This window comes from Heterocephalus glaber, unplaced genomic scaffold, assembly GCF_053883595.1.
Source record: "Heterocephalus glaber isolate CG9 unplaced genomic scaffold, H.glaber_assembly_v1.0 deba00001532, whole genome shotgun sequence".
Taxonomy (NCBI): domain Eukaryota; kingdom Metazoa; phylum Chordata; class Mammalia; order Rodentia; family Bathyergidae; genus Heterocephalus; species Heterocephalus glaber.
The window spans coordinates 30,500,520-30,512,636 of record NW_028258330.1 but is presented as its reverse complement, the minus strand read 5'-3'; the positions used below and the strand labels follow the sequence as shown (position 1 = coordinate 30,512,636).

At 38.5% G+C, this 12,117-nt stretch overlaps 1 long non-coding RNA gene across 1 annotated transcript in view; it reads left to right on the top strand.

Annotated features, from left to right (window-relative positions):
• Positions 1-443: 443 nt before the first annotated feature.
• The window catches only part of LOC110347354 (uncharacterized), a 33,985-nt gene continuing 22,311 nt past the window's right edge, over positions 444-12,117 (top strand). The window contains exon 1 of the long non-coding RNA XR_015442036.1: positions 444-761. This is a non-coding gene — a long non-coding RNA (uncharacterized LOC110347354). The remainder of the gene's footprint in view (positions 762-12,117) is intronic.

Here is a 12,117-nt window from a genome sequence, read left to right as displayed (position 1 = left end):
AGGCACTTAGGATGTTCGGACACTCGATCTGCCTCCTTTTCCAAATGTGACAAGATGTTGAGTTATTGCTTCATGAAGGAACTGGAAAACATCCTGAGATGCTGTTTACTTCTTAACTGCTTTGCTGTAAGCTGCTGTTTTAAATTCTAAACAGCTTAATAAAACTTTCCAACAATTTCAGCATTTTTCTAAATTCAAGAGGCCATCTTTATGGCTTTTGGAAGAAAGTCCAGGAGTATTGTCACTAATCCATTTCAGGCACAACCTTAATTTTAACAGATGAGCTAACAACTGGCATGATGTTGTTTAAAATCCCCTAACAGCTCAGTGTGCATGTGACTGATAGCCAGTGACCTCATCCACTGACTCAGAGACAGCAGCGTGCATCACACAGGAAAGTCCATTTAAATGTCTCAGTCACTCTGCCTCTGGTCAGTGAGGAAGCTAAGCCAGCTACTGCACTGGACTCAAGGAGCCTATACAGTTTTCCTCCGAGAGAGTTGGGGAGTGGAAATGAGAAGAAAGAAAAAAAACCTGGAGATAAGCTTTTGTCTGGAGCCTTTCATTCCTTGAAACTAGGTGTTTACCAAATGGACCTGGAGCCAGGGCAAGGGGTTCCCAAACTTGTGGTGCAACTGCTTCATCTGCATAGGGCGTCCCAAGCAGAAAATGGGATTTTTATGTTTTCAAAAGAAACTGAGGCTCCAGGAGGAGAAGCAACTTGTCTGAAGCCCATCCTACTCAGCTGGATTGGAACTGAGGTCAGATTCCAAAGTTCTTTCAGAGGCACATCTGCTGGCCCCTGAAGAGTGGTTGTTTCTTGCCTGGACTCATGTTGAGACCTGGCCTCTTTCAAACTAGACTCTGGATTCTTGCCTTACCTATAGTAGTTCCTGCGCCTCTTCTTGGCCTGTGGCCACTGTCCCTTCCCCCTTCCTCTTCAGGCTATAGTTTCTGCACCTCTCTACTCTTTCTTAGCCCTATGATATCATATCCAGAAAGCAGAAATATGAGTACACTTTAGATGGCTGATCTTAGCAACAGATCCATCACAGACTCATTCCAGAAGCTGTTTTGTGCAAATTAACAGCTGAAGCAGACAGCCCGGCAAGGATTGACCAGTGTGCTCACTGAGGGAGATCTTGCTTTTCAGTAGATTTCTCCTTCTTGTTAGAAAATGTCATGATTGACACAGGGCGAAATGGGGTAGAAAGATTTGCATTAGATTTGGGATTTGGCAAGGCTCGAATTCCTTTACTTAAATATTCAGATGTCCCAGAATTACCCTACTGTTTCAGAGCTGATGGTTATTTAATGCTGATTAAAGGCCATGTTAGGCAGCTGGACATAAAAGATAAAAAATGTTTTTCCTCTTTTGAGACTGGGCAGACATTTGCCATTTTAAGCCTGTTTGTCTGTTGTCTCCAGTGTATGAGATATAAACCTCAGAACCCAGCAGCAAGCACTTCACACCTTCCTTTGCCTTATGTGTCCCCGTCATAGCCAATTCTTTATGTAAATCTCTGTACATTTTGCCCTTCAAGTCTTTCTTGAATCCACGAACCCCCCTCTATTGCCATAACCACCATCCCATTGTCCATCATCAACTCTATGCCATCACCATACTGGTGGCTGAAGCTGTCTCTTAGTCTCTTTGCCTTTGCTTTGCTTCTGGAATGACACTTTCATCAGCCAGTGGCCAAAGGGAGCTTCTCAAAAGGCATGTCGTCTCCCTTTGCTTCCTTGATTTGAACATTTTCATTATTCCACATGAATTGCAAGATACAAACTCAGTAGAATTGGGTCCTGCCAGGATCCATCATGTGCAGTCCCTACCTGCCCTCCCAACTGAATCACACACTACACTTCATCAGCTCCAGAGACATTGCTTGACAAACTGACACCTACACAGGCCTTCACATATGCTCTTCACTCTGCCTGGAATAACTTCTGCATATCACCGAATTCTCAGCTCAAATACCACTTTTGGAGAAGCTTCCCATCAGCCTGGTCATGTTCCATTTTCTCATTACTCATTGTCCTCTGACTCTTTCATTGTACTTGCGCTTGTTGTAGTAGTGTTTTTAAAAAAATTTATTATTAATTTTATGGGTACATTCTAGATATACAATACAATGGGATTCATCACTGGAAATTTGCAAGTTTATATAATCTCTCTTGGTTCTTATTTTTCCCCCTTCCCCTGCCCTCCCTTTAACCCCTCCATCCCTCCCTATTTACAAAGACTTTGTTTTCATTTTTTCATATTGATTCCATTCCATTCTTTCCTTTCCCCTACCCCTCCCACTTTCCCTTCCTATTTGTGCCTTTTCTATTTCTTATTATCTATTATACCTTTTAGTCCCCATTTACACTTTCAGTTTCTCACACCAGAGAAAGTATTCGGTATTTATACATGTGTGTCCTATTTATTTCACTTAAGAGTATCGCCTCAATGTGTACCCATTTAGCTATAAATGTCTCCAATTTCTCATTTTTTTATGGCTGAGTAGTACTCCATTTTATTTTAAAACACCACATTTTCTTTATCCAGTCTCCAGTTGATGGGCATTTGGGCTGCTTCCATGTTTTAGCTATTACAAACTGTGCTGCTATGAACATGGGTGCACATATGTCACTGTGGTATGATTCTTTTAATTCTTTGGGGAAGATACCCACCAGGGGAATAGCTGAGTCAAATGAGACTTCCAGTCCTAGTTCTTTAAGGTATCACCATACTGATTTCCACAGTGGTTGCACCAGTCTACACACCCACCAGCAGTGGAGCAGGGTTTCTCTTTCCCCACAGCCCTGCCAGCAATTGTTATCGGTTGATTTCAGGACAGCAGCCATTCTTTCTGGAGTGAGGTGGAATCTCAGCATTGTTTTCATTTGCATCTCTTGAATGACCTGTGATGTTGAACATTTTTTCATATGTTTATTTGCTATTTCTGCTTCTTTGTCTGAGAAATGTGTGTTCATTTCAGATGCCCATTTTCAGATTGGGTCTTTAAATTTGGGAGGTCTGATCTTTTTAAGTTCTTTATAGATTCAAGATAGTAGACCTTTGTCTGAGGAACAGTAGGTGAAGATTTTTTGCCACACTGTGGGTTGTCTCTTCACACTGTTGGTGGTTTCTCTTTCTGTGCAGAAGCTTTTTAGTAAGAAGAGGTCCCACTTGTTGATTGCTTGTGGTAGGTCACAGGCAACTGAGGTTTTGTTCATAAAATCTTTTCCTACACCAATGTCTTCAAGAGTTCTACCAAACCCCTCTTCCAGCCTGTTTAGGGTTTTGCTTTTAATATTTAGATCTTTAATTCATTTTTATTTTAGTTTAGTGCATTGTGAGAGATATAGGACTAGTTTTAATCTTTGGCAAATTGAAACCCATTTTTTCCAGCACCATTTATGAAAGAGGCTATCTTTCCACCAGGGACGGTGTTTGGCTCCTTTGTCGAAGATGAGATGGCTGAGTGTGTCTGCAGTTGTATCTGCATCTTGTAATCTGCTTCACTGATCCTCAGGTCTGTTTTTTTTTTTTGCCAGTACTATGCTGTTTTTATCACAGTAGCTTTGTAGTATAGTTTCACATTGGGGATGGTGATACCCCCTGACATGTCTCTGTTACCTAGAATTGCTTTTGCTATTCTGGGTCTCTTCTTGTTCCAAATGAAGTTTTGGGTTGTTTTCTCAAGGTCTATGAAATATGCTGCTGGGATTTCAATTGAGATTGCATTGAATCTATATAGCAGTTTTGGAAGTATGGCCATTTTCACTATGTTGATCCTTCCAACCTAGAAGCAAAGGATGTCTTTCCATTTTCTGATATCCCCTTCAATCTCTTTTTTCAAAGTGCTAAAGTTTTCAGAGAAGAGGTCTTTGATTTCTTTTGTTAGATTGATTGCTAGGTATTTCAGTTTTTTGGATGCTATTGTGAAAGGAATTGTTTGCCCTATTTCTCTCTCAATGAGTCTGTTGTTAGTGTAGAGGAAAGCTATTGATTTTTGTGTGTTGACCTTGTATCCAGCTACTTGACTGAATTTGGTTATTAAGTCTAGAACACTTTTGGTGGAATTCTTGAGATCTTCTATATAGAGTATCATATCATCTGCAAATGATGACAATTTGACTTCTTCACTTCCTGTCTTTATTCTTTTTATTTCTTTCTCTTGTCTAATTGCTGTGGCTAATGTTTGCAAAACTATATTGAACAGGAGTGGTGATAGTGGACATCCTTGTCTTGTTCCTGATTTCAGTGTGAAGGATTTCAGTGTTTGACCATTTAGTATGATATTGGCTGTTGGTTTTTCGTAGATGGTTTTTATCAGATGGAGGTAGAGACCATCTATTCCAATTTTTTGTAGGGTTTTTATCATAAATGCGTGTTGGATTTTGTTAAATGCTTTTTCTGCATCTATTGAGATGATCATATGGTTTTTGTCCTTGGCCCTATTGATATAGTGTGTTACATTGATTGATTTGCTTATGTTGAACCATCCCTGCCTCCCTGGGATGAATCCCACTTGGTCAGGGTGTATGATCTTCTTGATGAGCTTCTACATTCTATTTGGCAGTATCTTAGTAAGGATTTTTGCATCTATGTTCATTAGTGAGATTGGCCTATAGTTCTCTTTTTCGGTTGGGACTGTCTCTGCTTTGGGGATCAAGGTGATGCTTGCTTCCAAGAATGATTTCGGGAGTATTGCCTCCCTTTCAATTTCGTTGAAGAGTTTAAACAGCAGTGGCACTTGTTCCTCTCTAAAAGTCTTGTAGAATTCAGTGGTGAAACCATTAGGACCCGGGCTTTTCTTACTTGGTAAGTTTTTAATTACATTTTAAATTTCATTGGTTGATATTGGGTCGTTTGGAATTTTTAGGCCTTCTTCATTCAACTTTGGTAATTCATATGTATCTAGGAATCTGTCCATTTCTTCTGTATTTTCCATCTTATTGACATTTAGGTTCTTGAAGTAGGTATTGATGATCCTCTGAATTTCTGCTGGGACCTTTGTAATTTCATCCTTTTCATTCCTAAAAGAGAAGCCTTTTCTTTCCTTTTTTGATAAGGTTGACTAAGGGTTTGTCAATTTTGTTTATTCCTTTGAGGAACCAACACTTGGCTTCATTGATTTTTTGTATTGTTCTCTTAGTCTCCATTGCATTGATTTCTGCTCTGATCTTTATAATTTCCTCCCTTGAATGAGCTTTGGGTTTGTCCTGCTCTTCTTTTTCTAGAAGCTTGAGATTAAGCATCATGTTGTTTAATTGGGCTCGCTCTGTTTTCCTGAGTATTCAGTGTTATGAATTTCCCTCATAAGTCTGCTTTCATTGTGTCCCATAAATTCCGATATGTTGTATTGTCACTGTCATTTAATTGAAGGAACTGTCTAATTTCTTCTTTAATTTCCTCTGTGACCCATTGGCTATTTAGAAGTGTGTTGCTCAATTTCCATGTTTATGAAATTTTTTGAGTTTCTTTTGCTATGGATCTCCAATTTCATTGCACTATGGTCTGATAATATACAGGGGATAACTTGAATTCCTTTGCACTTACTTACACATGTTCTATGAATGAGTATGTGGTCTATTTTGGAGAATGACCCGTGTCCAGCTGAAAAGAATGTGTATTCTGATTTTGTTGGTTGGAACACTCTGTACACATCTATTAAGTTCATTTGTTCAAGAGTTTGATTGAGCTCTAGTATTTCATTACTTATTTTTTGTCTAGTTGATGTATCTATTTGTGACAGTGGGGTATTGAATTCCCCTACTACTATTGTATTAGTGCATATGTGACTTTTCATGTCTGTTAGTATTTGTTTTACATAGTTGGGTGCACTAGTGTTTGGTGCATAGATATTTATGATTGTCATTTCTTCCTGTTGGATTGCTCCCTTTACAAGGATGTAGTGTCCTTCTTTGTCTCTCTTAATCAGTGTTGGTTTGAAATCCACTTGGTCTGCAAAGAGGATAGCTACTCCTGCTTTTTTTGTGGTTCCTGTAACATGGAGTATCATTTTCCACCCTTTAACTTTCAGTCTATGAGTTTCTTTTTGAATTTAGTAAGTTTCTTGTATGCAGCATATTGTTGGATCTTGCTACTTGACCCATTCTGGCAGTCTATTTCTTTTGATTGGTGAACTGAGACCATTAACATTGATGGTTATAACTGATATGTATTGACTTATCATTGTCATGACTTTTTTTTTTCTTGGATTGTCCCCCTTTGCATTTAATTTCTTTTCATGCCCAATGGATTCATTCTGCTGTGCTTCCTGGGATTGTGATCCTCATTGTCTTTTCCTAGGATATTGTCTAAAATTTTTTCAAGTCCTGGTTTGGTATTCATGAAGTTCCTAAGGTGCTCTTCATCACGAAAGTATCTTATTTCTCCATCAATTTTGAAAGACAGTTTTGCAGTGTATATCAATCTGTGTTGGAATCTGTTTTCCTTCAGGGCTTGGAATACATCACTCCATGCTCTTCTTGCCTTGGGGCTTTGCATTGAGAAGCCTGCTGTGATTCTGATGAGATTTCCTTTGTATGTGATTTATTTCTTTTGTCTAACTGCTTGTAGAACTTTGTTCTTCTGTTGTGTTTCTGTAATCTTAACAATTATATGCCTATATGTAGATTTTTTTTTGATTAAGGCTAGTTGGAGTCCTATATGCCTCACTTATCTGTCTGTCAAGTTCTTTTACCCTACTTGTGAACTTTTCCCCTGCCATTACTTCTGTGAACAGTTTTTTTTTATGTTGTCTGCACTCTCTCCTGTTTCTTCGTTGACACCAGTCAGTCTTAGGTTATTCTTCTTTGCATTGTGTAACAGCTGCTGGATTGATTTCTCGTGGTCCCTTCTATTTTAAAGAAATTTTTCTTTTTCTGATCACTATTTGTAATCTTATTTTCTATATCTGAAATTCTGTCCTCTCCTTGGCTCATTCTGCTGTGTAGACTTTCAATGGAGTTTTTAATGTCCTGGAAATCTGTTTGCATCTGTTTTATGGATTCCATGTTTCCTATGTTGGGATTCCATCATGTTCCTCAACTCCTCTATTTTTTTTTAATCTGTGTCCTCTCTATATTTATTAATCATGTCTTGCACTATGGGCACCATCTCTGCTGTTATCTGAGAAATTATTTTGATTTCATTTTTTCCAGATCCTCTTTTGTTGTCAGTTCAGGGAGTCCAAGTGTTTGAATATCAGATTGTTCCATCTCGTTTTTCTTTGAGGTTACCTTAGGTGATCTGGAAGTCTGGTTTTGAGACTTGTTTACATGTCTTCTCATTTCTAGGGGTGTGGTGTGCTGCTTGTGCCTGTGTGGTTCACCTCTTCTATTCTGCGGGGGGGGGGGGGGGGGTGTTTCTGCTCCTCTGTGCTGGAGTTGTGGTATGGTGGCCCAAAAGGCTCAGCTCCTCCATACTGGGGGCCTCTGCTCCTCAGCACAGGGGGTGGTGGTACAGCAGCCTGAAAGCCTCACCTCAGCACTGGGGTGGGGGGACTCTGTTCCTGTGTGCTGTGAGCAGTGGTATGGCCTGTTGTAGTAGATTTAATCCTTCATATGATTATTCCTTTGAGTTGTGTTTCCTTTGTCAGATAGCTCCCATGGTTAAGAACTGTACCTGTTTTTGTTTTTTTCCTAACTATTGAGTTGCTAGTACTGTGGAAGATTGTGAGGTATCTCACAAAATTAATCATTTCAATAGACATTTGAATTTTTGTTCACATAAATCAATATCAAGCACAAGACTTTTGGAAATGCTGTTAACTTACTATCTCTGTTCTCACACACAAGCTTGTTTAATGACAACAATCTGAGGGAAATGTTAGTCAATAGGCTAATAAATACAAGATAGATGAGCACTCACTCACTCTTATGACAAACGTTGTTTAATATGTAAGACAATATATTTCATTCTCTACAATACATACTCCAACAAGATGCATATATAATTTTTAATAACCAGCAAGAAAAACCAAAGATTATAAGTAAATATTCTTTGAAAATACATTTAAAACAAATTTCTAAGTGCTATAGAAAAGCTCTTTGTACTTTGTAGAAAACTCAAGTGACAAAAAAATAACATTACAGTAATGAGATACAGAATAAATATGGATTTAACATTAAATGTTACTAAAAATTTAGTGTCAAAGCTGGATACACTCACATATGGCTGTAATTCAAGCACTGAGAGAGACTGAGGCAAGGGGATGATAAATTTGAATCTCATTGGGTAACCTTGTCTCAAAAAAATTAAAGTTAAACAAAAAGGTAAAATTGGATGGTATACCTTAGTGGAAGAGCACCCTTGGGTTTGATCCTCATTAGCTTCCACAGAATTCGTAACTGATTGATAGACTTTCTTCAGTCTTCTTTATTATCCTTTTTAAACATATAGTGGCTAACCAAATATGTTGCAGTGTCAAAAATATTTGGGTGTTGACTGCTTCACTAAATTCCCTTTTATATAACAAAACTTTAATTTTGACAAAATATTGAATCATGTCATTTGATGTTTTAATAATGTATTTAATAATGCTTCACATTGTGTTGACACTTGGTCAGTGCCTAATGATATGTGTTGAGTGACAGAATTCTCACAACCTGAGGAGTGACCTGGGTGTGTGAGGTTGAGAGCCAGGGTGACTATGTAGATGTCCATGTCTGTTTTCTACAGCAGAGTTTCTCAGCATTGATGCTACTGGGATATGGAGCTGGATAATTGTCTTATGCATTGTAGGAAGTTTAGCATATTCCCTAGTTTCCAACTGCCTTGATATAAATAGTGCCCTGTACCCCAGTGGTGGCAATCAAAACTGATTACAGACATTGGCAAATGTCCCCTAGGGTTCAGTGAAGAGTCACTGATCTGGAATTGTAGACAAAGTCCAATCAACTTTCCATGAGCTATGCCTTGGCCAAATGTGATTTATAGTAATTACATGAGCAACTCTCACAAAACTATTAACTTTGTAAAGAATGAGAAGATATCATGTGCTCATGACTCAGCCTTTTATCGCAGTGGAAAATTTAGAGGATTTAAAGTCAGACAAGCTTTTGTTCACATCCTGGGCTTACCTTCCTCCTGGCTGTGTGATCCTGGGCAAGTTAACTGTGCAAACTTCCCTGGTCTATAAACTGTGGAGAACAATAGCAGGGTGATTATAAAGGGTACATGATCCAGTACAAGTGAAGTGCTTCCAGTATCTGATGCAAAGTAAGTACTCAATAAGGCAGAATGTTCTGCTAACATTATTGTTGAAATTACTGCCAGCTACCATCACCCTCCTTTCCTTGGTTAAACTTTGATCTGCTCTATCCTTTCCTAATCTCTGGGTCTGACTCCTAGAGACAAAATATTTATATTTTCTGGAACATTTTGCATTATGTCCCTAAGCATTTAACAATAAGACTATACAAATACTGCTCATCTTTGGCAACATGGAATGTTTCCCTCTACCATCACCATTGTCTTAACTCTGATAATTGTTTCTGACAAGGATCTGTGTCTTTGGCGTGCCTTCTCTTGTTAAGAGGTCTTATTGTAACAGGTATCCTCAGTCTTGGCCAGCAGGGCTGCTATTTAGCAGTTGGCAGCAGGCTGCGAATGTCACTGAGCCAAGTGCTCTCCTCCAAAACTCTGCATGCCCAGGCTTCTTAAACACTGCCATTTGCACAGAGGAGTGACATGGAGAGAATTCACAGAAGGAGCTGAGCATGCCACAGGACAGGAAAAGAGAGTCCTTTTTTACAGAGGTCTGCAATGGGGAGAACAGAGGTGAGAGACTTAATCAGGATTGACCAAAGCTATCCTGTCATTTTTACAGTCTCTGCTCGGTCAGCTCTGAGTAAAGGAAGTTCCATTGGGGTCTTCCCTGGTGAAACATCCTATGGGATTAAGGAAGCAGCTCTAATAGGAAAACCATCACACCTGTGTATATTTGCAGAAGGGTAACAGTGGTCACAAGTCTCCATCAAAACCTGGGACCTCTCTGAGTCAGGTTAAATCCACTTAAATTGCTTTGTTTCTGATTTTTCCATTTTGGATATATGGGAAGGAGGGCTGTCATGTTTCTTTTCTGTTTTCTAAACCAAACTTAAGCTCACAGATGAGTCACACAAATTTATTTTGATCTCACATGCTCAGTGCATTGAGCCTATTTCCATTCAGACTCCACTAAGTTGTAATTTGTGAGTGTAGGACAGGGCAAGGCTTAGGTTTACCTTGAGAGGATGTGAGAAAAGCTTTTTGAGTATTTTAGCAAACATGCCTAAATAAAGTACAACTTGCTCTCATGCTCTTGAAGATGCTATTTACATAAACTAAATAAGAAATCATCCTTATCTATTTATTAAAGAAAGCAGAAAAGCAGCTCTGTCTAATAGAAATATATAATGCAAGCCACATATGAAATTCAAAATGTTCTAATGGCCACACTTTTAAAAAATGGGAAGAAATGGGTGAGATTATTATTAATAATAAAGTTGACTCAATATAGGCAAAATATCATGTCAGCACAAAATCAACATAAAAATTATTAATGACATATCTTAAATTCCTTTTCTCATACCAAGCCTTTGGAATTCCATGTATATTTTATACTTACAGCACACTTCAGTGCATACCAGTGACATTTTAACTGCGTATAGCCACATGTGTCTAGTGAACACCATATTGGAGAACATAACACTAGAAAACTTCATCTCTTTTCCCTTCTTCCCTCTGTCCTTCCTCTTCTTTGCTTCAAGACTCCTTGGTATGATAGATCTTTTTGTTACTATGGCTCATTTATTTGCAAAGATAGCATATATTTAATTTAGTACATCCATTCTCTTCTTCCTCCGGAATTCTCATAAAGTGTTAACCACTATGAGTACTAGGCTCATATATTCCACTTCTCAAATGCAAGGGCAGGCTCTGCCATGTACATTTAAGAACAAGGAGAAATTGGAACTGGAAACCTGAGAACATGCAGTCAATTTTTACAGGGCCTTTGTGATTTATAGAGAAAAAGGTCTTCCATCACACCGAGTCCCCAAAATCTTTGAATATGTAGAGTCAGAAATTTTTGCCTATGTGGACTTGTATTTCATGGGCCTCATACATAGAAACTATTCTCAGACCCAGTATGTATGTCCACACTGACCCATCCATCAGACCAAAGCAGACCAAAGCACCAAACTGTTGGGAAGAAATAGATGCCTAGGCATCAAGAAACACAACAACATGCAGCAGCTTAATTGTCCCCACTTAATGAACTGGTGAATACATTTAACTCAATAAATGGATTTTTTGAAGTTGATTTCACTTGAAACTTTCTTGTTGGGCACTATATAAAAGCAAGTAAACCACAGAAAATTACAAATTCCCAGGTGAAAACTCAGATTACTAAGATAAGACTCATATGTAATCATTAGGAATAATGAGCAAGATTCACATGTACTAATAGGTTGAGGTGCCCATAATATTGCCCGCTATAGATCATCATACACTGCATGACCCTTGGCAAAACGAATATTTGAAAATTTCAATGAGATAGATATAGATAATATAGGTGTAGATGAAGATGCCAATGTGTAAAGTCAGAACAACATTAGATTGTTCAAAGCGGTGCTATGGTGGGATAAAATTGGATGAGCATATGGCTAATTCACTTATTTCCTTGTATAAATTTTAATAATGTAATTGGTTTCTTGATCCTTTTTGTGTGATTTTTAGAATTACCACCCTCCATTAGTAGCAGTGCTGAAGTAGTAGTACTGTGAAAGGAAGTTGATTGTGCTCAAAGAAGTTCAAGCAACAGGACCCCTGAAATCAAAAACTTATAACTGTTTGACCTGACCTTACCTTGCCTTAACCCAACCTGCACCAACATAGATCCTCAGCTAATTCAGTTACTGAAAACTAGCGGTAACCAACATGTACTCACTATGAGCTTCACTTGCATCCCTTGAACCTTCTTAATAGTATTAGGAATAAGTATTACAATTTTATTTTAGAGATAAAAAAAAACAAGACATAGGAACACTGAGTCACGCAGTCAAGATTAGACAGCTGGCCTGCATTAGAACCATAATGTGGCTTGGCAACTCAGTGATGGGAACCCACTTGAC